Here is a 22,667-nt window from a genome sequence, read left to right as displayed (position 1 = left end):
AACCAAGAATTTTATATTTAGCCAAACCAAGCTTCTTAAGTGAGGGAGAAGTAAAATCCTTTTCAGACAAGCAAGTGCTGAGAAAATTTATTACCACCAGACCTGCCTTACAAGGGGTCCTAAAAGGAGCACTAAATATGTTAGGGAAAGACCATTACCAGCCACTACAAAAACATACTGAAGTACAGAGACCAGTGATACTATAAAGCAAGTACAAACAAGTCTGCTTAATAACCAGCTAATGACAGGATGGCAAGATCAAATTCACACATAGCAATATTAACCTTGAACGTTAATGGGCCAAATGCCCAATTAAAAGGCACAGATTGGCAAGCTAAACAAAGAAGCAAGACTCAGTGGTATGCTGTCTTCGACAGACCCCTCTCACATAGGCTCTATGACACAAATAGGCTCAAAATAAAAGGACGGAGAAAAACATACCAAGCAAATGGAAAATAGAAAAAAAAGAAAAGGTTGCTATTAAAAAAAAACAAAACAAAACAGACTTTAAACCAACAAAGATCAAAAAAGACAAACAAGGGTGTTACATAATGGTAAAAGATTCAATTCAACAAGAAGACCTAACTATCCTAAATATATGTGCACCCAATACAAGAACACTCAGATTCATAAAGCAAGTTCTTAGAGACCTTCAAAGAGACTTAGAGTCCCACACAATAATAGTGGAAGACTTTAACACTCCACTGACAGTATTAGATCATTGAGGCAGAAAATTAACAAAGATACTCAGGACCTGAATTCAGCACTGGATCAAAGGAACCTGCTAGACATCTACAGAACTTTTCCATCCCTGACAACAGGCTATACATTCTTCTAATTGCCACATGGCACATATTCTAAAATTGACCACATAATCAGACATAAAACAATCCTCAGCAAATAAAAAAGAATAGAAATCATAGCAGCCACCCTCTTGGACCACAGTACAATACAATTAGAAAGCAAGACTAAGAATATCACTCAAATCCAAACAATTGCATAGAAATTAAATAACCTCCCAAATGACCTTTGGGTAAATAATATAATTAAAGTAGAATCAAGAAGTTCTTTGAAACTAATGAGAACAAAGATACAACATATCAGGATCTCAAGGACACAGTTAAGGCAGTGTTAAGAGGGAAATTTGTAGCACTGCACACCCACGTCAGAAAGTTACAAAGATCTCAATTTAACAAGCTTACATCACCTGTAGAGGAATTAGAGAAACAAGAGCAAACCAACCCCGAAGCTGGCAGAAGACAAGAAATAAGCAAAATCAGAAGTGAACAGAAGGAAGTGGAGTCACATAAAATCTTACGAAAGATCACTGAATTCAGGAATTGGCTTTTTGAAAAAATTAGTAAAATAGACTACTAGCTAGACTAATAAAATCCAACTAAACACAATCAGAAATGACAAAGGGGATATTACCACCTGCCACACAGAAATACAAAAAACTCTCAGATGCTACTATGAACACCTCTATATACACAAACTAGAAAACCTAGAAGAAATGAATGAATTCCTGGACACACACACCCTCCCAAGACTAAACCAGGAAGAAATTGGATCACTAAACAGATCAATGAGTTCCAGAATTAAATCCGTAATAAAAAGCTTATCAACCAAAAAAAGCCGAGGACCAGATAGATTCATTGTTGAATTCTACCAGATATATAAGAAAGAACTGATACTAATTCTACTGAAACTATTCCAAAAAACTGAGGAGGAGAGATTCCTCTCTCACTCATTCTGTGAGGCCAGCATTATCCTGATACTGAAACCTGGCAGAAGCATACAAAACCAGAAAACTTCAGGCCAATGTCGTTGATGAACATAGATGCAAAATATCTCTCCCATGCTGAGGGACAGGTTTTTGTACTTCACTCCCCCTACCACCAAGAAGAGACACAGAATTGGTGGGTCTCAGATTTTGGAGGCAGCATATACCACACTTGGGAATGTGATGATGATCTATTTGTCAGGTGACTCTGAAGCCTGCCAGCTTCTACTAGGACTAAGAAGAAGAAAGGGATCTGCAGTAGATACAGGCTGCGGGGAAGTTGCCTTTCTGCCTGAACCACATGGCCCAGCAGATCCAGATCCAGTGGCATTTGAGGGATGTAGGGCAGACACGGTGGCGAATGTGTAGTCTTTGATAAGCTTCAGCTGAGACTAGTGAGAATCCGTAACCACTGAAGCCAAGAGCTGTTTTGATCCTATCCATAATCTCTCTTCTATGTCTTGCATTTTTCTTGCCCCCTACAATGTAATTCATGCAAGTACACCTTCTTTCTTTAAGCATCTTGTCTTATGCACTATTCACCATGATAGGCCAATTGCTGTAGTAGATGACCTTAGAATTTCAATGATTTAACAAAATACACATTGACGATTCTTCATCCAACAGTCTGATGTAGGTGTTTTCTTGTTAGAGCCTCTCCTCCAAGAAGTGACTCAGGAACCCAGGGTCCTTCTTCCATTTTGTGGTTCCACCCTGCATCAATGCCTCAGCTCCTCTCCATTCCACCCATGGAAAGGGAAAGAGGGTAGAGCATTATGCATGGGAAGGACCTCACTTCTGCTCATCTGGCTAGAACCCAGCCACATGGCCCCACCAAAGTGTAAAGGAGGCTAGGAAATGTGGGCTGGCTGAATAATCAGGAGGAAAAGGAATCTTGGTTTGCTGAGGTAGTAGCATCTGCTGCGTGTCCTTACTCAAAGACCCACTACTATGTAACCTGCAGGATCTGTACATGTACCCCAGAACTTAAAGTATAATACATAAATAAATTTAAAAAAGAAAAAACAAAGACACACCTTGAGGGAAAAGGTTACTCAGTTGAGATGAATGAAGGTTTTGCTTCCTTCCCACAGGTGGCAGATGTTGGTCACGGCTGAGCTGTCAGAGCCCAGGATCCCTTGTGGGTCTCTGGGTTCTCCATTGTGGCTGCGTTCTCTGCACCACATTGCCATAGGGCGATGAGTGAGGGTTTCAGAACTCCTTTATGTAAAAGGAACCATTGTATGCTTTGAGCGGGAGCTTTGTTTTAGAGAAACAAAGCCGAGACATGATTATTCTGTCTGTGTACCACTCTTCAGCACCTACAAGGGGACAGCAGCTCAGGAGAAGCCATTTAATCATGTCATGCTTCAGAGTTATTAAACTGAGAAAAACAAATGTGCATCTGTGCTCTGGCCAGGCGAGTGATATGAAATAGGGAAAGCAAGCCAGGCGTGAGAGGTAGGAGGTGGTGCCTGGGTGAGCAATTTGTAAATGATGCCAATTAATTTTAAAAGATGCTGTGAGAGCCAAACAAAATGTATCTGCAAACCACACACTTCCCAGTGGGTGACCTCTGCTTTTCAAAACTACAGCCTCTCTTGGTTCCCAGGTTCCCTAAAACTCAGGCCCTCTATTTTAGGCTCGTGAGAGACAAGCGTTTTCTAAGACTGAGAAGTAGTTTCTCAGCAAGCAGTCTCCTGTGAACACCACTCCAGACAAGATCATCTTCAGCCAATGAAGATCATCAGCCAAACATCTGGTTCTGGCAGCCCCAGCAGCTGCATGCACTTTCAGTTCAAGCATCATCCATATGGGTGCCATTAGCCTCCCAATTGACCTCAGGATCTGGATGTGGAAGAGGGCAGCCAAGCAGTGTGGAGGCATCCATGGGGCTAAACTGAGAGAAGCTCCCATCTGTATGTCGACTCAGCTCTGTGCAGCTGGCTCTGGGCATGACACAGGAAGACCGGCTTGACTCGGAAGTCTCCATGTGGCATCCACAGACCCAGTCAATGGGACTGCAATCCCCAGCACAGGAGCAGGAGGCTGAGGGCAGGTGAAGGGCTATTGTGGGTGATCTCTAAACAGAAACAACACATGCAGAGTCTCTTACTTGCTTGAAATGTTCTGAGAATCTGCTACCTTTCTTACTGTTTTTTTCAAAATTGTGGTGAAATACACATAACAGAAAATGTGCCATTATAACCATTTTAAAGTATACACTTGAGTAGCATTAATGATAGTCACAGTGTGTGCAACCATCCCCACCATCCCCAGAGCTTTGTCATCACTCCAAGCAGAAACTCCGTGCCCACTGAGCCATTCCCTCTTCTCCCCAGCCCCTTGAAATCTACTTTCTGCCTCTATGGACTTATCTATTCTGACTATCTTGTGTGAATGAAATCATTCAGTATGTGGCCTCTTCTGATTTGTGAGACTCCTGCCTTTAGACAAGTATGTAGTTCTTGCCTGAGAGTGGACCCAACCCAATGGGAATTGGGGTGAGTCTGATGGAAGCCAGCGTAGGTGCCTTAGCCTGGGTCTCCTGGAGACACACTTTGAGACAGGAATGAGAACACAAGTGGTTTATTTGGGAGATGATCCCAGAAATAGTGGTAGGAAATTGAGGAAGTGAGACGGGGAGGGAAGGAAGCATGGCCCTGAGCAGTCACCAGCTGTGGGCGGCTCAGGCTCATCCTGCCAAAGAGATGGCAAAGACCACACCTCAGAATTGTCTCTACTGAGGGGTGGGAAAGTTGGGGCACTCATCTGCCAACTCCCACCAATAACTGATAATGGCTACTTCTGGGGGTTCTGTCTCCCCCAGATTTAAAGCCAACCCTGGAAGAAGGAAGCCGTGAGGTTGGGTTGGGGTTGGGTTGTCAGGTGCTGAGAAAGGTGGATGAAGCACTGACAGCCTCTTCTGCAGGTGGAGAGTCTCCAGGGCCAGGTGCAAGGAGGAAGGTACTTCACAGTTGAGCTGGGTCAGAGGCTCGGCCTCATCAGGAAGAAGATGGAGGAGAAAGCAGCAGATGGCAGTGAGGCTAGAGGGCTAGAGCAGGGGTGATCTGGGAAAGGAGCCAGCAAGTGTGAAGCTGGGGGTGGAGGGGGACGCTCAAGAGCAGGACAGGGAAGGTGTGAAGAATTGTGGGGAGTGGTTTGAAGCTCATGAATGAACAGAGTTTAAATCCTGTAGGGCCCCTCTTGTGTGGGTTCTGCGTGGGCTGCTCAGAGGAGGCAGCTCTGGCTGGAAGCGCACACCCTCCCTGGACAGAAGGCAGCCCGAAGTTGGCGTGCCACTCAGTATCACATCTCTACCCAGTGCACTCTGAACAACTCAGCAACAGGGACCAGCAGGCTTTGCTATAAAAGTCCAGACGGTGAATATTTCCGACTTTACAGGCTATTCCGTCTCTGCCACAACTACTCACTGCTGCTGCTGTAGCAAAAACAGCCGTAAAAAATACAGAAACAAATAAGCATAGCTGTGTTCCAATAAAACTTTATTTGCAAAAATAGGCAGCAGGCCCAGTTTGGCCCATGGGCCGTCATGCGACACTCCTCTCTAAAATGGTGCCTTTCCCAGTATTTTGAACCGTGACACTGTTACTGTGAACCGTGCGCCTCCCCTTCGCTCCCTTACCTAAGCAGCATTCTACCGGCTGCTGAGGGACCCCAGAGACTTTCAAAACCCAGTTTAGAATCACTGCTCTGGGTATAACTGGGAACTTTTCCACACTGCCTGCTCTCAGCAATAATGGGGAAGAAAAGGGGAAAACAGCAAGAATAGTAATATTCTCAATAATAATGAGTTCCCATTATTTTAGGTGTTTTGTGTGTTTTCTTAATGTTAGCTAAATTCCTCAAGGTAACTAGAAATAGCCCATTTTATGTGTCCGAAACCTGAGGCTAAAAGAGGTTGGTTTTCCCAAGTCACACATCTAGTAAGTGGTAGAGCAGGAGCTGAAACCTGGGTGAATTTGATCCCAGAATCTACACACTTTGCACTACATCTCTTTGTTAGCTGAGCTCTGAGAAAACAATGAAGCAATTAGGCAAAACAAAACAATAACAACAAAATAAAATCCCCAAATCGAAATACTGCTCTGAGTTTCCTGACACCCGCACTTTCTCAGTTAGCTGTATTTGGTTGCTGGCAACAGATATTAGCTCGGCCTAATGTAAACAAGACAAGAGATCGTTGCTGGAATAACGATGGGGACCACAAAGCTGATGGAAATCTGCAGATGCCGACATGGGAATGGGCGGGGGCTAGGCAGCTCCTGAATTGAAGAGGCAGACAACAGCAGACACAGGGCCGGGAGGGTCTGCGAAGGACCCGCTTTGGGGATGGAAGGGAATTCCAGCCATTCTCAGTCTCTTTGTCTTTCCTTTCAGAATTCAAATTACAGAGAGGGAGCATCTAACGCTTCCCTGCCCGCACACACATGTGTGTGTGATGATTACACTCCCACCAGTTGGGGAAAGTAATCATTCAAAAGGTATTTATTTGGATGTTTGGAAGGGGAAGTGGATACCAGGTGCTCACAACCTAACAAACGATCTCATGCATACGGCAACAAGGAATCGGACGGCTTCAAGGGCGACCACTCCCTGAATAAAGGAGGAATTCGCCATTCATTTTTTCAGAAGCTTTTTCTAGTTCTGGACTTCAAGAAATTATATGGTTCTTTATATAAGGAGCATCAAACAACAGAGGAGATGATGTCTCCAAAGCAGTTTTACAAAAGAGGTCTTCTGTCGCTGGGTCATGATAAAAACCGAAGTTAGATAATTAAACCACAGTTAAGCCCAAACATTTTTACAAGGAGTCATAGTAACAGAACTTAGCATACAGATTCCTGCTGATTTGATTTCAGGCAAGATCAAACTTAGGAAAAGGATATCGACTCATTCCTTGACTCCCTTTCCTCATCAGGAATGGACAGTCAGTCTTGGCTTGAGATTACTGGAGCCTGGTACAAGGTGGTATGAAATGGAAATGCCATCTCTGAGAGATGCACTTGCTCCAAGGGCCAGTGACAGCTGCTGTTTAGTACTGTTAGCCACCTCACATCTACTTTGCCTTCCTAATAACACCCCAATTCCTTGGAGTAAATCAGGGTGTCCTGCTTTCCCAGAAGCTAAAGGGATCGCTGGATGTTCCTGCTGCCAGATCCTCCCTCTCACTGCCCTGGTCCAGCGTTCATCTAAGGGAGGGCGCTCATCTAAGCCTGCCCTCCAGATTCCTTGTCCTGGGTTGTCGGGGCTAAAGCAAAATTATATAGAGTCGATGTCACTAGCCCATTCCTGAGGGTTCACTTGTTTTTGATCTGGTTTTCATCCTGTCTCAAAATCTGGTTGTCCAGCCTTCCAATTAATTAATCATGTGAGTTCCTTAATACCTTTTGAATAAGTATGTTAAGTTAGCCAGGTGTATTTCTACTGTGCGTGACCAGGAACAGTGCCTGATACAGTAAGCGGGGGTAGGTGTCGCTAACAGTAGCAAATAACTTCAACCACAGAAACAAAAGCTCAAATTCCTGGATGCTAAATTCAAAGAATTGAAGGAAACCCGGGGATGCTTTGTGGCAGTGCCAAAATAATCTCATAATTCTTCTAATTTCGGAACAGAAATAGCCAAAGACCAAAGTCAGAGTTTGAGCCCGTGAATTGCTGAATGATGGTATCTGTGGAATACTCAGCTCCTGTGGAAGTTGGAGAAAGAGTGGGGCCCTGACAATTGAAACAGGGCATTCTGGGTGGTTTATAAAAGGCAAAGCACTTATAACCTCCAAACTTCTCTGAAGGAACAGCCGGCTGTCCAGCCCTGTCAGTATGGAAGAGAGGGATCTATGGAGATAATTATACCCAACACAGGGTCGCAGCTGAGGGCTGAGCAAATGACCTGAGTTAGGCTAATTGCACTGTGTCTCAGAACTTTGATTTTTCAATGGAGGGACACAAAAAGGAGAGGATAATTAGGAGTTCATTAATTCCAGGCCCCAACAGTCAAGTGGTTTCTGTCCTGTAAGGCCGGTCTTCCTGTCAGTTTTGTGAGCATGCAGGTATCTTTCCAATCAATTCCCTCGTATGCTTACACCAGCTAGTGATGGTTACTGTTGCTTACAGTCTAAGAACCTGACAGCTAACCTCCACACTGCACCCTTCTAGGACTGCCTTTACATTGCTTCAGATAAGCTACATGATCTTCTCCAGCACTGGGGCTTACTTATAGTGGAAGTATCCCTAGGCCAGGGATCTTTTATTCTGCTTTTCCCTCTTCCCATGAATCAAGAACAGTGTCTTAAAATTTTTTTTTTTTTTGACATTCACTGAGCTGTTGCCATGTGCCAGATGCTTTGAGGTGCTTTGGGGAATAGGCATTAAACCCTGAACTAGCCCTCAAGATGCCCTACAGCTGGTGGAAAGGTGACTCCTACACAGAACTAGTTATAGGCAAGTTTGAACATGATAATGTCACGGGGAACACAGACAAATATGTGTGGGTCAGAAGAGAGATCTTAATTCAGGTTGCCAGAGGTCGGGAACACGTACTAAATAATGTTGGAGAAATAGACTACACAGGTTGCAGGAGCCTTGAGAGCCAGATTAGGAACTTGGACTTTATTTTGTATCTCGAAGGGGGCACCAGTGTAATTTTCTGAGCATTGGAGTGGCAGAATTAGTTATATGAGTCTCATTAGGTGTGAATTGAGGGAAGTCACTGAGCCGTAGACCAATCTGGTGCTGTTTCTGAAACCTAAGCTCTCTTCCTGGAAGATTGAAGTTAGTGACAGATGGAATTTCTGAGCACTGGAAGGGAGGTAGTATATGCAAATGCACAATACCTGGCACATAGTAGGTCTTTAGTGGCAGTTCACATCTCCACGTTTCTTTCTAGTTATCACAAGGAAACTTTCAAGGAAAAATAAATGTGTGTTATATAGCGAGGCAGCATGGTATAGTGATTAGGAGCACCTCTTGGGTTTCCAACAGATTCCTGGGTTTAAATGCTGCTGTGCAGCTGTTCACTGCTATGTGACCTTCAGCAAGTTGTTTTTCTAGTCTGATTCTGCATCCTCCTTTCTAACATGGGAACAATACCTTCATTACTGGAGTATTTGAGTGTTAAATACACTAATGTATATAAAATGCTTAGCACAGCACCTGTCACACACTAGGCATTCAACACATATTATCTGTTATTAAAAATAAACATTGGTTTCCCCAGTAGATTCTTTCCTGGCTTTGGTCAGTAGGCCAGTCAAAAGAGAGGGAAGACTTAGTTAAGATTTTGGCTTCCTTAGAACTTTTTTCAAATCTGGATACAAAAGAAACAAGTTTTTGCCATTGGAATATACTCTAAGCCAATATTCTCCATTCTTGCTGCCACTGTAAAGAGGCAGTCACCATTCTCAGAAATCAGAAAACCTGCCTATCATGGCTCTTCTCTCAACAAATATCCACCCCTCTATGGACCTTAGAAACCCCCTCTGTCCTTGGTCAGTGGTTTTCAGTCTTCATTATTATTGTTCAAAGCAGTAGAGGTTGCTTCCATCCTAATCATACGTGGCAGCCCAACCTATACATCAGATGACAGTGGAGATGCTCTCGGGGAGATGGTGGCTCCAGAGCCTGAGACTGAGCTGGCCCTGGGAGCAGGTGCACAGCTCCTCCTCCTCACTGTCTCTCTTCACTCATCTCCAACCACCTTCTCCTCTCTAGCCTCTGGTGGAATCTTAATCAAGTCTATGGCTTGAACATGGGTTCTATGATTAATAATTCATTTATCCTTCCTATTCTTGTTTATGGTATAAACTCTAGTGATTCTGTTGAACTCACAATCCCATTCTTACCAATATTGCCTCCATTGGGAATTTCAAGAGTCTAATTTGAAAGTCAAAAGCTGAGAATTGACTTTTTTCTCTCTGTTGCTCAGCTTCTTGACACAGCAAGGGCAGACTGATTAGCTCTGCCTGGAATTAGAGGGAGGGTCATGGGGCAAAAGAGAATCATAAGAAATGACAAACATGTAGGTTACTATCAGAATGCTACTCCAGCACACGCCTACAGGCCAGGGGCTAGGAAGACAGTGACAAAGAAACAGCTGTTGCCCTTGGAATGAAATCAGTTCTCTGTCTATCACCATCTGTCCCAATTGCAGCCACTGATTTCCCTGAAAAGTAAAGATACCATCTGTTGTGGATTGAATTGTGTCCCTCTCCCCCTACAAAAAAATAGATGTTGAAATCCTAACCCTTGATACCTTCGAATGTGACGTCATTTGGAAATAGGATTATTGCAGATGTAATTAACTAAATGAAAATGAGGTCACGCAGGAGTACGGTGGGCCCTTCATCCAATATCACTGGTGTCCTTACACAAAGGAGAGATGGAACGCAGACACGGGAGGAGAGAAGCCCATGCAGTAATGGAGGTGGACATTCGAGAGAGGCAATGACAAGCCACCAAGGATTGGCAGTGACACCAGAGGCCGAGAAAAAAGCATGGCACAGAGTCTCCTCTGCAGCCTTAGGAGGGCATGGCCCTGCTGACACCATGATTTCTGGCCTCCAGAACAGTGAGACAATAAATCTCTACTGTTTGAAGCTACCCAATTTGTGACACTTTATTACAGCAGCCGTAGGAAATGGATACACCATCCCCCTCTCCTTCCCTTCCAGCCTCAGTGCCCTTCCTCTTTCTCAGGGTCTCACCTGAGCTCCGGATTCCATCCATCCTGCCTTCTCTGAGGCCTCACTCCCTAACACCTGCCATGTTTTCAACTGAACCTTTCTCTTCACTCTTCCTCCTTAGCACAATATGCTCCCACCCCCCTCCTCTGGAAGGTTTTCCTTTGCTCTCTTTCCTTTATCTGGGGCCTTCTTTTACCCTTTATTTCAGCATGGTTCTTCTAGAAAAAGACGTTTACACGTGGCTCCTTTAGTTCATGCATTTGCTTCTTGAGCCACTTGAATGGAGCTTTTGTTCTCATCACGTCTTCCGGAAGATGGTGATGTCCTGTATGGCCAGATCCTGTGGCTGGCCTCCTGGATCTCACGAGACACTGGGTCTTGTTGATAAATCTCCTTGAAGTGCTTTTCTTTTTGACTTATATGGACTCTTGGTTTTCTTCTTATCTCTCACAGTACTTATTTTTTTTTTTGGCAGGGGGCAGGTTTTTGCATTTCTTTTCTTCCACTCACAACATAAATACATTTTACCATCTGTCTAAAAGTCCTCCAACAGCTAGGCAGAGCAACTCAGACTTAAATTCTGGGGCTCTGAATCAGGATTGAGGTCCTAAGCAAGATGACCAGGAGAGGGAAAAGACAAGTGAAACAAGCCCGCATCATGAGTCCTTTGAAGCCCATCCGAAGGGCAGGCGTGAGGCAGAAGAGAGACCAGGACTGGAGCCAGGTGGAGCTGTCCAACTCCAAGGTTCTGAACACAATGATTTTTTGTTTGTTTGTTTGAGACAGAGTCTCGCTCTGTCGCCAGGCTGGAGTGCAGCGGTGCAATCCCGGCTCACTGCAACTTCCGTTTTCCGGTTTCAAACAATTCTCCTGCCTCAGTCTCTCGAGTAGCTGGGAGTACAGGCACGCTCCACCACGCCCGGCTAATTTTTTGTACTTTTAGTAGAGACGGGGTTTCACCATGTTGGCCAGGATGGTCTCGATCTCTTGACTTTGTTATCCACCCACTGTGGCCTCCCAAAGGCCAATGATTTCTTTGTCTCTCTGTAGCTGCAGTGCTATTCACTAAGTAATTGTTCAGTTAATGCATCTTGCTTGTTAAACAAGGTCAAGAAGAAAGTGCAGCAGGTCCTTAATAATGACCAAAAATGAGGCATAAAGGTTACACTCTGCTTTGGTGGCTGTCAGCATTACAGTATAAGGATAGGTTCAGGTGGCTTAAAGAGATATCAAGAGTGGGTATCACCAGAGTTTTCTCCTTGACTGCCCTCTTTTCAGTGCACACACCTGGACCAATCCAGTATCTTACCCTTGTGGCTTCACCCACCATCTATGACTAGCGTTCCCAAAATGTGGCTCCCAATGTCAGTGTCTATTGGGCCATTAGTAAAAGTGTTCCCTGGTTGAATACATTTGGGCAGCATGAGCTTTAAACAGATGTCTTGCTAGCAGGATTTCTTGGAGTCTTTTATATACTACAGTGCATTGGGCTCTCCAGGACGAAGCAGTGGTTTAAATGACAGAATATGGTATTTCTCAAACTCATTTGATCAGAGGCTTCCTTTTTTCAGGCACGAGAGAGTATAGTTTGTGAAAAACTGTAATTCCTAAATATATTTTGTCAGAAACAATTTTTTTCCTGAAGTTCTTAGGTCAGCCCAGACATCTCTTCTGTGATTCTTTTTAATTTCTCCCCTAGAGTGTTTTGCAGGAATTTCAAAGTCCACATATCGAAAACCAAGCTTGTCTTTTAGTGCTTCCAAGCTCAGCACATGGGCTTGCCATCCTCCTAGGTTTCAGGAATCCAGAACCTTTTTCCCTGACCCCTTCTTCCACTTCCCCTCTGTGTCTAATCTAATCACCAGCTTCACTAATTTAATCTCAAGAATAGTTTTCAATTTTCTGTCCTCTCTCCTGGGTTAATGCATTAGCCCAGCTCTTTTTTGGGGTGGGGAGGAGGGAGAGGGTTGGCAGGAATCTCACCTGAACAAATATGGTGGCTTTCTAAGTGGTTGTCCTGACTCTAAACTCACCCTTTTCAAATCTATTTGCCATACCTGTGTCATGCAGAGGAAGTCCCCATTGCCTGAGACCCTTCCACAACTCCTTGCTGCCTCTGGGCTATGCTGATGCTCACACTCTTTGGCATGGTGTCTGAGGGTACCATGTCACAGCCTATGGACCCCTCCAGCCTATCCTCTCTTCACATAGACCCTGCAACTATTCTGAACTCCAAGCGGTTTCCTCCCACACGCGGTCTTGCTGGCTCTTCATTCATCCTTTGGCTCTTTATTCATCCAGATAATTCCTTCCTGTCTCTTAAAATGCAGCTTAAGACTCTAGTAAGTCCTTGCTGGTGGCTGTCCAGCCCTGGTTGGGTCTAGCTGCTGTCCTTCCTCTGTAGTTGTTCTTGTGGCTAACTCTACACTACATAGAAACGTGTGCACAGTAATGACCTAACTCTACACATAACGTGTGCACAGTAATGACCTAACTCTACACAGAAACGTGTGCACAGTAATGACCTAACTCTACACATAACGAGTGCACAGTAATGACCTAACTCTACACAGTAACGTGCGCACAGGAATGACCTAACTCTACACAGTAACGTGCGCACAGGAATGACCTAACTCTACACAGTAACGTGCGCACAGGAATGACCTAACTCTACACAGTAACGTGCGCACAGGAATGACCTGACTCTACACAGTAACGTGCGCACAGGAATGACCTGACACTACACAGTAACGTGCGCACAGGAATGACCTGACACTACACAGTAACGTGCGCACAGGAATGACCTGACACTACACAGTAACGTGCGCACAGGAATGACCTAACTCTACACAGTAACGTGCGCACAGGAATGACCTAACTCTACACAGTAACGTGCGCACAGGAATGACCTAACTCTACACAGTAACGTGCGCACAGGAATGACCTAACTCTACACAGTAACGTGCGCACAGGAATGACCTAACTCTACACAGTAACGTGCGCACAGGAATGACCTAACTCTACACAGTAACGTGCGCACAGGAATGACCTAACTCTACACAGTAACGTGCGCACAGGAATGACCTAACTCTACACAGTAACGTGCGCACAGGAATGACCTAACTCTACACAGTAACGTGCACACAGGAATGACCTGACACTACATAGTAATGACCACATAGCTTTCTTTCTTTATTTTAGAGATAGTATCGCACCATGTTTCCCAAGCTGGTGTGCAGTGACTATTTATAGGTGTTATTATAGCACACTGCAGCTTTGAACTCCTGACCTCAAGTGATTTTCCCACATTTTTGTCCCCAGCTAGATTTTGAGCCCCTGGGAGATCAGGAACCATGTCTTAATTAATTTTGTAGACTTCATGCTGACTCACCAGGGCCTCACCTTACCAGACTGTGAGCTTGTGGGGTCTGGGAATCATGTTCCTTTGGGACTGGATGCTGGGCACAGGTCTTGGCTTGTGGTAGGGCTGAGTATCTGTTTGATGAGTGTCTTTGGTCATCTTGACACCTAGGCAGATGCACACCTCAGCAGCCAAAGCTAACAATCGAAAGGGATAATGAGTGAGGGTCAGGCTGGACTGTGGCCTGGGAGTATGGTGCCTGCTGCAAGAGACCCTGGGAGGGAGATCAAGGCTTATTACATAACAATTAGGGCTTGATTTAGACTTAGACCTGGCTGGCACTGGAGGGCTGCTCTGATGAGTGGAGCATAAGGACAGAAGGTACAGTTTGATCATGAAAACGTTGTTTCTGGGTGAGAGCCACTCAGAGCAGGACCTAGCAGTTGCAACTACTGGGCTCAAGGTCCAGGATCCTCCCCCGGTCCCCAGCCTAACAGATACAAGCCAAGAATGAAAGGAAAGGGAATTGAGGCATCAACTTTGTTGAATGCAGAAAAGAAGGGGAAGGTCAGGGAAAGACTGTGACCTGATGGACATAGGAGTGTCTGATGCTCTTCTCGGGTACAGAAGTCTAGATCCTACCCACAGGTGAAGCTGTGGTTCCCGATCATAACACTCCAGCCTCTAGGGGGAGCTCAAGAACCTCACAGGGTGGACCAGGGGCTCCTACCCACAGGTGGTGGTGTTCCTTCATAACATACTGCAGCCTCTAGGGGGAGCTCAAGAACCTCACAGGGTGGACCAGGCAGAGTAAAGCTGATGGGGCAGAGAGAAGGTCATATGATTGGATCACACTCTTGGGAGGCGGATTGTGCACAGGAAAGAGATTTAAACTGTGAATTCTTGGCTTATTTGTTTTTAGATCGTTTTACTCTCATTTGCCAGTGTCTCACATTCTTTCTTCATCATCAGAGACAAAAAGGAGGCAAATGTCCTTGTCCTAGAAAAGATGCCTGTGGTAGGGAGTTAGCGTCTCCAGCTGAGCAGGGAAGACAGATGCTGATGAAAGTGACAACTCTTGTGACAGAGTCTTGCCCTACGTAGCAAGTCTGAAGCCCAAGACATTTTAAAAGCAGATATTTTCAACAGCAGCCTGTAAATGCACATTTTAAATAACAGATTGTGCACATGACCTAACACTGAATCCATTAAAATGGGAACGGTGGCTTATTTTTAAAGCCTCCACTAATGCTGCTTTGGCTTAAAAAAAAAAAAAAAAGCTTCATATTGCTATCCACAGTACAGAATTCCAGTCCCATAGTGTCCCATATCAATAACATCTGCTGATTCTGCCTTTTGAACAAAGTAATCAATCCTCCCCTGGAGGCTGCAGTGGAGAAAAGGAAGCACGCTGTCTGGGAGGCCATTTGTGCAATTCTCAACCTGGCCGGTGTCACCTCAAACATTACAGAATGCACTTGACTCCTCCCAGAAAGCCACAAAGGGGCCTTCAAGGAGACCCCTCGTCCTGCCATTTTGCAACCTGACTGCACTGCTTCTAATGATTGCATTTCTCAATGTGTTTATATGCGTCATAGCTTCTGAGGTGAGGCACCTACCAACTCTGACACCGCTCCTGGCTGTGGGAACAGCTGTCATGGATGCCGCCTGTCCAGGTGTCTGGAAGATGATTTATAGTGTGTATCTGACCAGACTGGTGATATTTTATTAATCCAAATGTCAGAAAACTTAATGATAATGTGTTTGCCACAGGGTTCAACATTTTCTTTTTTTTAAATAAACATTTTAGATGCTGACTTTGGGTTTCTGTATAAAGGATAGTATTAGGGAATACTACTAGGGTAACCTTAATGTCAGCATTAAAGTTAGGGGATAATATTCAAGAATTTATTTTGCTTTTTTTTTTTTAAAAAAAAATAGATTACAGTTTTACTCTATGCACATTTAAGAAATCCCAAGCAGATCTCATTCTACAGACACAGGATCTATTATTCTTGTTTTGTATCTGGGAAAAATGAATATTTCAAAGGGCATATTCATAAGTAATCAATGAGTAAGATTTTTGATGATTTGTTTTTCACATTTTTAAAATGTCTTCTGCATGCCTTGACTTGCAAAGTTCTTTCACAACTGCTGTCTTTTTAAACTTCATTTTCAAAACATTTTTGTCTAATAGATATTATTATCTCCACTTTACAGATAAGGAAGTCAGGCTTATGTAACTTGCCTACATCACGCAACCAGTGAGTTTCAGAAATGGGCTTCAAACTCAACTCTCTGGCAGACCTTTCCCTCTCTTAGACCAGTACACTGTCTCATTCACTTATTTGTCTATTACTTTGATCAGCAAGCATCTGAGTGTGTCTGTATCCTGTGTTCCCAGACTTGAGCAAAACACCAGGAATATAGAGGCAAAAGCACAAACTTTATCCTTGAGGAGTTCCCAGTCAGATGGGCAGTTGAGAATATTAACTAAATATGCTAAGATACTTGAGAATATTTTAAAGTTTAAAATGGTTATTTAATATACATCCATTGAGCACTTATATGTACCTAATATTATGAGAAACACCAGAAATATAAAGGAGAATGAGACATAGACTCCTTTGTTAGGTGTCCTAGTCTAGCTGGTGAGCAGCAAAGAATCAATACATCTCACACTGCAAAGTCAGGTGTGCAAGAAATGCACGCTTGTGTTCATGATCCAGCTTGGTTCTATTTTAGCTCATGTGATGTGAGAGCAGAGAAAACTTAACCTCAGTCAATTGTGGTGTCGAGGCTCTTGCACTTATGTAGCCGTTGGGAGGTAGACAAGGTTCTTGATGATGAATCCACACAGGTCAGAGCAAAGGATCTTTATTGTCCTCATGGCCCCTTTCTGTTCTGCCTCCTTGTCATACTTGGGGGATTGGGAACATTTCTACTGCTTCTACTCAACAGGTGGGAAAGGGTACCAGGGCCACCTGAATACTGCTGGCAAAATGGTTCATAGCTGCTCCTTTATGTGTCCCTTGATTCAGAGACCAAGGATGTGCCACCCAGAAAATTGCTTATCTGTTAGCCTGATATGTGAAATTACCTGGCTGTTGTTTTCTCATGCGACACCCACTATTTTTCATTACTGATCACAAACTCCCCCCAAACAGCTCCAAGGTAAGTAGAAAAGGAAGTGACCCTTGAATTCCAGAAGTTTCTGGGTCCCTTGAAAGACCCAGAAACTTCTGAAAGTAGTGTATGCTGGGAACAGTAATTTCAAAGTGCTCACCATTCATGCAAGCAGAGAAATAGACTTGGGATATAAGGTGTCATTAGAATTCCAGTAGGCGGAATTTCTCTGGAATCAGGAAGTACGCTGGGATGTGTGCACGTCAGTTTACCTTCTGCTGTAATCACAGAAAGGCATTTTTTTTTTTTAATTTCAGAAGGAGACAGAAAGGTCAAGAGCAATCTACTCACCTTGACTGTTGACAATCCCCTTCTTTAAACATATCTTGCCTAGTTAAGGAAGAATGAAGAAGAACAGGGGTGGGAAATGTGTTCTAGAAAAATCTTGCAAAATAAAAGATGGAGAACAGCACCAGACAGACAAAGAGGAAAGAAGACTCCTCTGGAAATTATCTACTCTAGGGTCTAGAGAAGAAATTGCAAGATGGCCTCTGGCAAATTCAACACAAGGCAGAACTGCAGCACAGTCAGGGCACCGAGGCAGGAGCCCTGTCCTGCAGCCGGAGCAAATCCCAGCAGGTTAGGGAAGGCGAAAGCTAAGCATTCTGGCCTCTGGCTTCACGTTTCAGGCAGCACCCACTGCTCTGGCCCTCTCTTGACTCTGTTGAACTATTGCAATTTTCCATAAAGGCCTTGCTTCTGTCTCTAGATGATCAACATGCAGCCCCAACCCCACTGCTGACATGCCTGACACAGCTTTTACGTTACAGGTAGATTCACCTGTAACTCTATGTGGGTCACCTTGGCTCCTGGAGCTCCTTTCTGTTTCTATTCTACCACTCATCGTACTGCATGGTAATTGTTTTGGTTTTTTGTTTTTCTGTATTCCCAGTTAGGCTCTGTTCTTACTACTAGTGAAGAATGACTTTTTTTTTTTTTTTTTCTGACCACCATTTATGGCCACTCTCTTTGAGTATGCTAAGCCCTTTATGTGCAGTGTCTCACTTAGGCTCAACCCCATCCCATACCCATCCTGCCCTACAGATAGAGAAGCTGAGGCATAGAGAGGGAGAGCACCTTGCTTGAGTTCACAGTGCTGGCAAGGGATGGAGTCAGGTTTCAAATCCATGTTCTTCGGACTCCAAAGCCTGTTTTCTTTGCCAAGAACCTATACCCCTTCTAGAGGCCCTCAGAAACCACAGAGGGGACATGTTTAGGAGCTAACAGGCACCAAAGTAATGGGTCAGAACTGGAAACCTTGTGGGGTGATGGTGGGGTGGTGTGTACAGAAGAGCTGGAGATACAGAATCTGTGAAGCTGAGATCTGGAAGGAGGTCCTCTCATTCTTCTGGGTTGGGCCAGGGGAGGAAGACCCTCCTTCTACTTCCTAAGTTCCAGCAGTTCTGTGACCAGGAGATTGCTAGTCCAGGGAACATGCCTGGATATCAGCGGCTGGTTCCAGGTCTCGGGGGTCTTGCTAAGGTTGATAACACCACCTCTGATGTTGTTGGGGTCCTGAGGAGGCGTTTAGAAGTTTCCAGGCCTGGACTCGGATCACACAAGAGTTCTGGGTCTCAGGAAGCCCCTCTAGGACTGTTAGTGTGCTTAAAGTTGTAATTTATTGAATTCTCCGTCCACGCAGAGTCATTGCCTGTCCTACTTATTCAACAAGCAATTACCAAGTATCTACTTTATCTTAGGGCCTATGTCAATTCCTTGAATATAGACACAAGCAAGATACAGTGCTTGCCTTAGAGGAGCCCACAGCCCAGTGAGAGAAATAGCGAGGAAAGAATAATACAATAGGCATGATGTGTGAGCTCAGGGTTCTGTGGGGTCCTCAAGGAAGGTATGTGTCCCAATTTGGAAGCCGGCCAGAATGTGGAACATTCCCCGGGTAGGTGACTGAACTGAGTCTTGGAAAAACATGAGTATGAGTTGACCCAGAAAGGAAGTCAGAGAAGCAAAGACACAAAAGTGAGAGGGACCTAGCAGTTCGTCACAGCTGAAATTTGGAGTGTGTTCTGGAGACTGATGGAATTGAGTCCAGGAATTAAGTCCAGGTCCTGATTGAAAGATAGGTAGTGAGCCTGGTTGAGGTCTCGGATGTGACCCTGAAAGGAATGTGGCCCGTTTCTCCCTGCTGAGATGTGGCTGGGCTTGGACAAGTGCCTTCCTCTCTGGCTTGGACCAGATTTCAACCAACACAGCCCCGTCTCTCCGAAGCCTATCTTAACTTGTATAGGTTTTTAAATTTTTCTATGTCATGGGCTCCTCTGTGTGTCTCCTGAATTCTATAGACCTCTTCTTGGAAAGTGGTGTGTGTTTTTAAAACCTCTTACTTTGAAATAAGTTTTGATTTACAAGAGTTGCAAAAATAGTCAAAAAGTTCATGTGTACTGTTCACAGCGTCCCCTACTGTGTTAACACCTTACATAACCATAGCATATTTATCAAAACTAAGAAATTAACATTGTTACATTACTAAGAACTAGACTGCAGACTTTACCAGATCTTATCAGTTTCCCACCAATCCTTTTCCATTTCTGAATGTTCTGATGTGGATCCAATCCAGGGTTCCATATTGCATTTAGTGGGATAAAGTTTTTAAATGCAGAAAACAAAACGAGAAACTACAAAGTGAACCAAATTAAAAGGTAATTACAAAAATACTAAAAATAATATGAAGAATATGTGATTAGTAATTTATAGGTCTATTCATCCATTACAAACAAGAAAATACATGTGAAATAGAGGGGAGTGAAAGTTAAGTTTTATTTTTTAAAGACAATGTAAAATTGGCTGTGGTCTAACTTGAGCAGAGCAATAAACTTGGAGTGGTTTTTACTCATTTCTTTTCTATATTAATCAATGAGCAATGGGAGACAGGGAATACTGGAAGGCTGCAGAGGCATCTGGATCAGCTGTGAGAGTGACCAAGTTACCTGACCTCACTGTTTGGTGGCTGAACTTCTGCCCGGTGTAGAGTTGCTTAATAATTGGTCAGCCATATTGCGCAGCCTTCTCTAGGCAGGCAGATTGAGATCCAGTGGAGGATTTAATAACCACCCTAATTTTGGCAAGTGTAAATTATATTTCTAATATCTGCAACAACTAAACTGCTTTAAAAATATCTGTGATTTCTCCTAGGGGACAAAAGTTAACAGATACTGATAATGTGATTTGTAACCTATATTCATAATGAAATAAAATGCTAAATTTAAGTTGGAGGTTAGTAAAAGTAGAGACATATTTGTTTTTAAACTAAGTTTACAGATCCTTTGAATTCTGTCCACAGAGTTCCAGATTAGAGTCCTGGAACTCCTGAAAGTTTATAAATTAGCCCCTGTCTTGGAATGAATTCAAAATACTTTTTAAGGTACAGTAAAAATAATTAGAGTCAACTGTTTTAAAATGTGAGAGTTTCATATAATTATTCAAATGTCAACTTCTTTGGAAAAACGAGCTCCTGTGTCACTGGGCTTCCGTCACAGCATGGCAGCAGCAGCTGGAGCTGAGTAAAGCCAATTGCATATGCAGATGAGGGGTGGGAAGACCCATGCGTCACAATCCCTGCAACTTCCTTGCACGTCCCTAGCAACGAACCAAAGATCAGTTGTCATGAACCATCCTTCTTTCACTGTGATTATTTTTTAATACTTGCCCCTGTTTACGCACTTATTTTATTTGTCTGGTCCCTATGGGCATGAGAGTTTGTGATCTCTTATTTCTGAGTTGCGAAGAGGAGAAGGAGCCTCCATGTCCTGAAATATCTTCCATATCAGATTCAGCACTGGGTGCTTTACTTATGGTATCTCTTTGAGTTACAAAACCTGCGTCCAACTCTTGGATAAATCACTCATTGTCCTCTTGACTGTGGGCAAGTCACTTCCGGGCCTTAGTTATTTTCCCATTTGAAAAAGAGAAAGCCTGGCTGGGCGTGGTGACTCATGCATGTAATCTCAGCACTTTGGGAGGCTGAGGCAGATCATTTGAGGTCAGGCGTTTGAGACCAGCCTGGTCAACATGTTGAGACCTCATCTCTACTAAAAATAAAAAAAATTAGTTGCGTGTGGTGGCATGTGCCTGTAGTCTCAGCTACTTGGGAGGCTGAGGCAGGAGGATCACTTGAATCTGGGAGTGGGAGGTTGCAGCGAGTTGAGATCACTCCACTGTACACTAGCCTGGGCAACAGAGAAAGACTCTGTCTCCTAAAAATAAAAAATAAAAAGAGAAAGTCTGATTTGATGGTTTCTGAGGTCTTTTCCTCCTCGGACACTCTTCCATTTCATATCCTCTGCTCCTCAGGGGCAGGACCATGACTCACTCAGAGTGCAGCTGGTCACGGCACCACACACACCACCTGAAGCTCACTCAATGAATAACTGATGAATGAATGAGCACATGATAGCATAGCCTGAAAATCTGTGCACAGAACTCAAGGGATCTGTAAACTTAGTTGGAAAATAATTATATCTCTATTTTCACTAAACTCCAAATTAAATTTAGCATTCTATTTTATTATGAATATAGGCTACAAGTCATTGTATTAGAAAAGATGAGAGAAGTTGGGAAGGTATTTGATGAAGAAAGAGAAGAAGAGAACTAAAATTTTTGAGTACCTGCTATTTTCCAGGACCTGTGCTAAGTTACTTAAATGCATTTTCTCGTCTCAGTGGAAGTATTGAAGCTCCAGCCCCAGCAGCTGTACCTGGTTCCCACGACGCCTTGGACACTGTTGCACTCACGTGTCAATTCCTCTTTCTTTTGAAACGGTTGATTCTGTCCCTTTGATACCCCATCTCTTTACACCACACCCCCACCATCACCAAGAGCTGGTCGTGTGACCCAAGTGATACCAATTAGACTCTCACCTGGGAATTGAAGATTGATACAGGAAAGTTAGTCTCCCAGCATCCCTGTAAAAAATGCCTTCACTCTTTTAAGTTTGAATGTGTTTCTGTTACTTGAAGCTAAAGAGCCCTGACAGATAAGTCTGAATAAGTACACAAACCTGTGATGTGGGTTTTATCAAGCTCCATTTCCTAAAGGAGCAAATGGATTTTTCTATGTTCCTTTATCTTAATGCACTGTGGGTAACACAAAAGAAGGCAACTAAAATCTTAGGGCAAAGGTATGTCCCACAACCAGACAGGGAAGCAGCTGCTGCTTATACGAGAGGTGTAATCAATTTCTGCCCTTGCCAATAGGCCAGACCATCCATTCACCTCACTGCAGTTTTAAAAGAACAAACAGAAGCATCCCTGAGAGTCCTCATGAATCAGCTTCTTCTTGAAACTTACTCTCGCATCACTCTCTCTTTCTCCAGGCTATTATTTCCCTTCAGGAGTTTGGCCCTAGGAATAAGAGAAGTGGGGGCTTACAGTCATATATAGGAGGGCTTCTGCGTTTCAGAAAGAAATCACTTTCCTTTGTTTCTTCTGCTGTCTAAGAATGCAGGCAAGTTTCCTCAGGTCTTCTGGAGCAGCAGAACGGTTAAGGAGTGCCTTAATGGTTTTGTTCACAAGAACAACTGCCAGTCAGCAGGTTTCATGCACATCTGGGCTTAGTGTAGAGAGAACAGGAGATCTGAAAGGCCATTTTTGCTTTGGGAAGAAATAACTTGACTAGTATT

The sequence above is a fragment of the Aotus nancymaae genome, unplaced genomic scaffold, assembly GCF_030222135.1.
Source record: "Aotus nancymaae isolate 86718 unplaced genomic scaffold, 86718_ANA_hifiasm-v0.15.2.pri h1tg000064l_0, whole genome shotgun sequence".
NCBI lineage: Eukaryota > Metazoa > Chordata > Mammalia > Primates > Aotidae > Aotus > Aotus nancymaae.
This window is presented reverse-complemented; position numbering follows the sequence as displayed.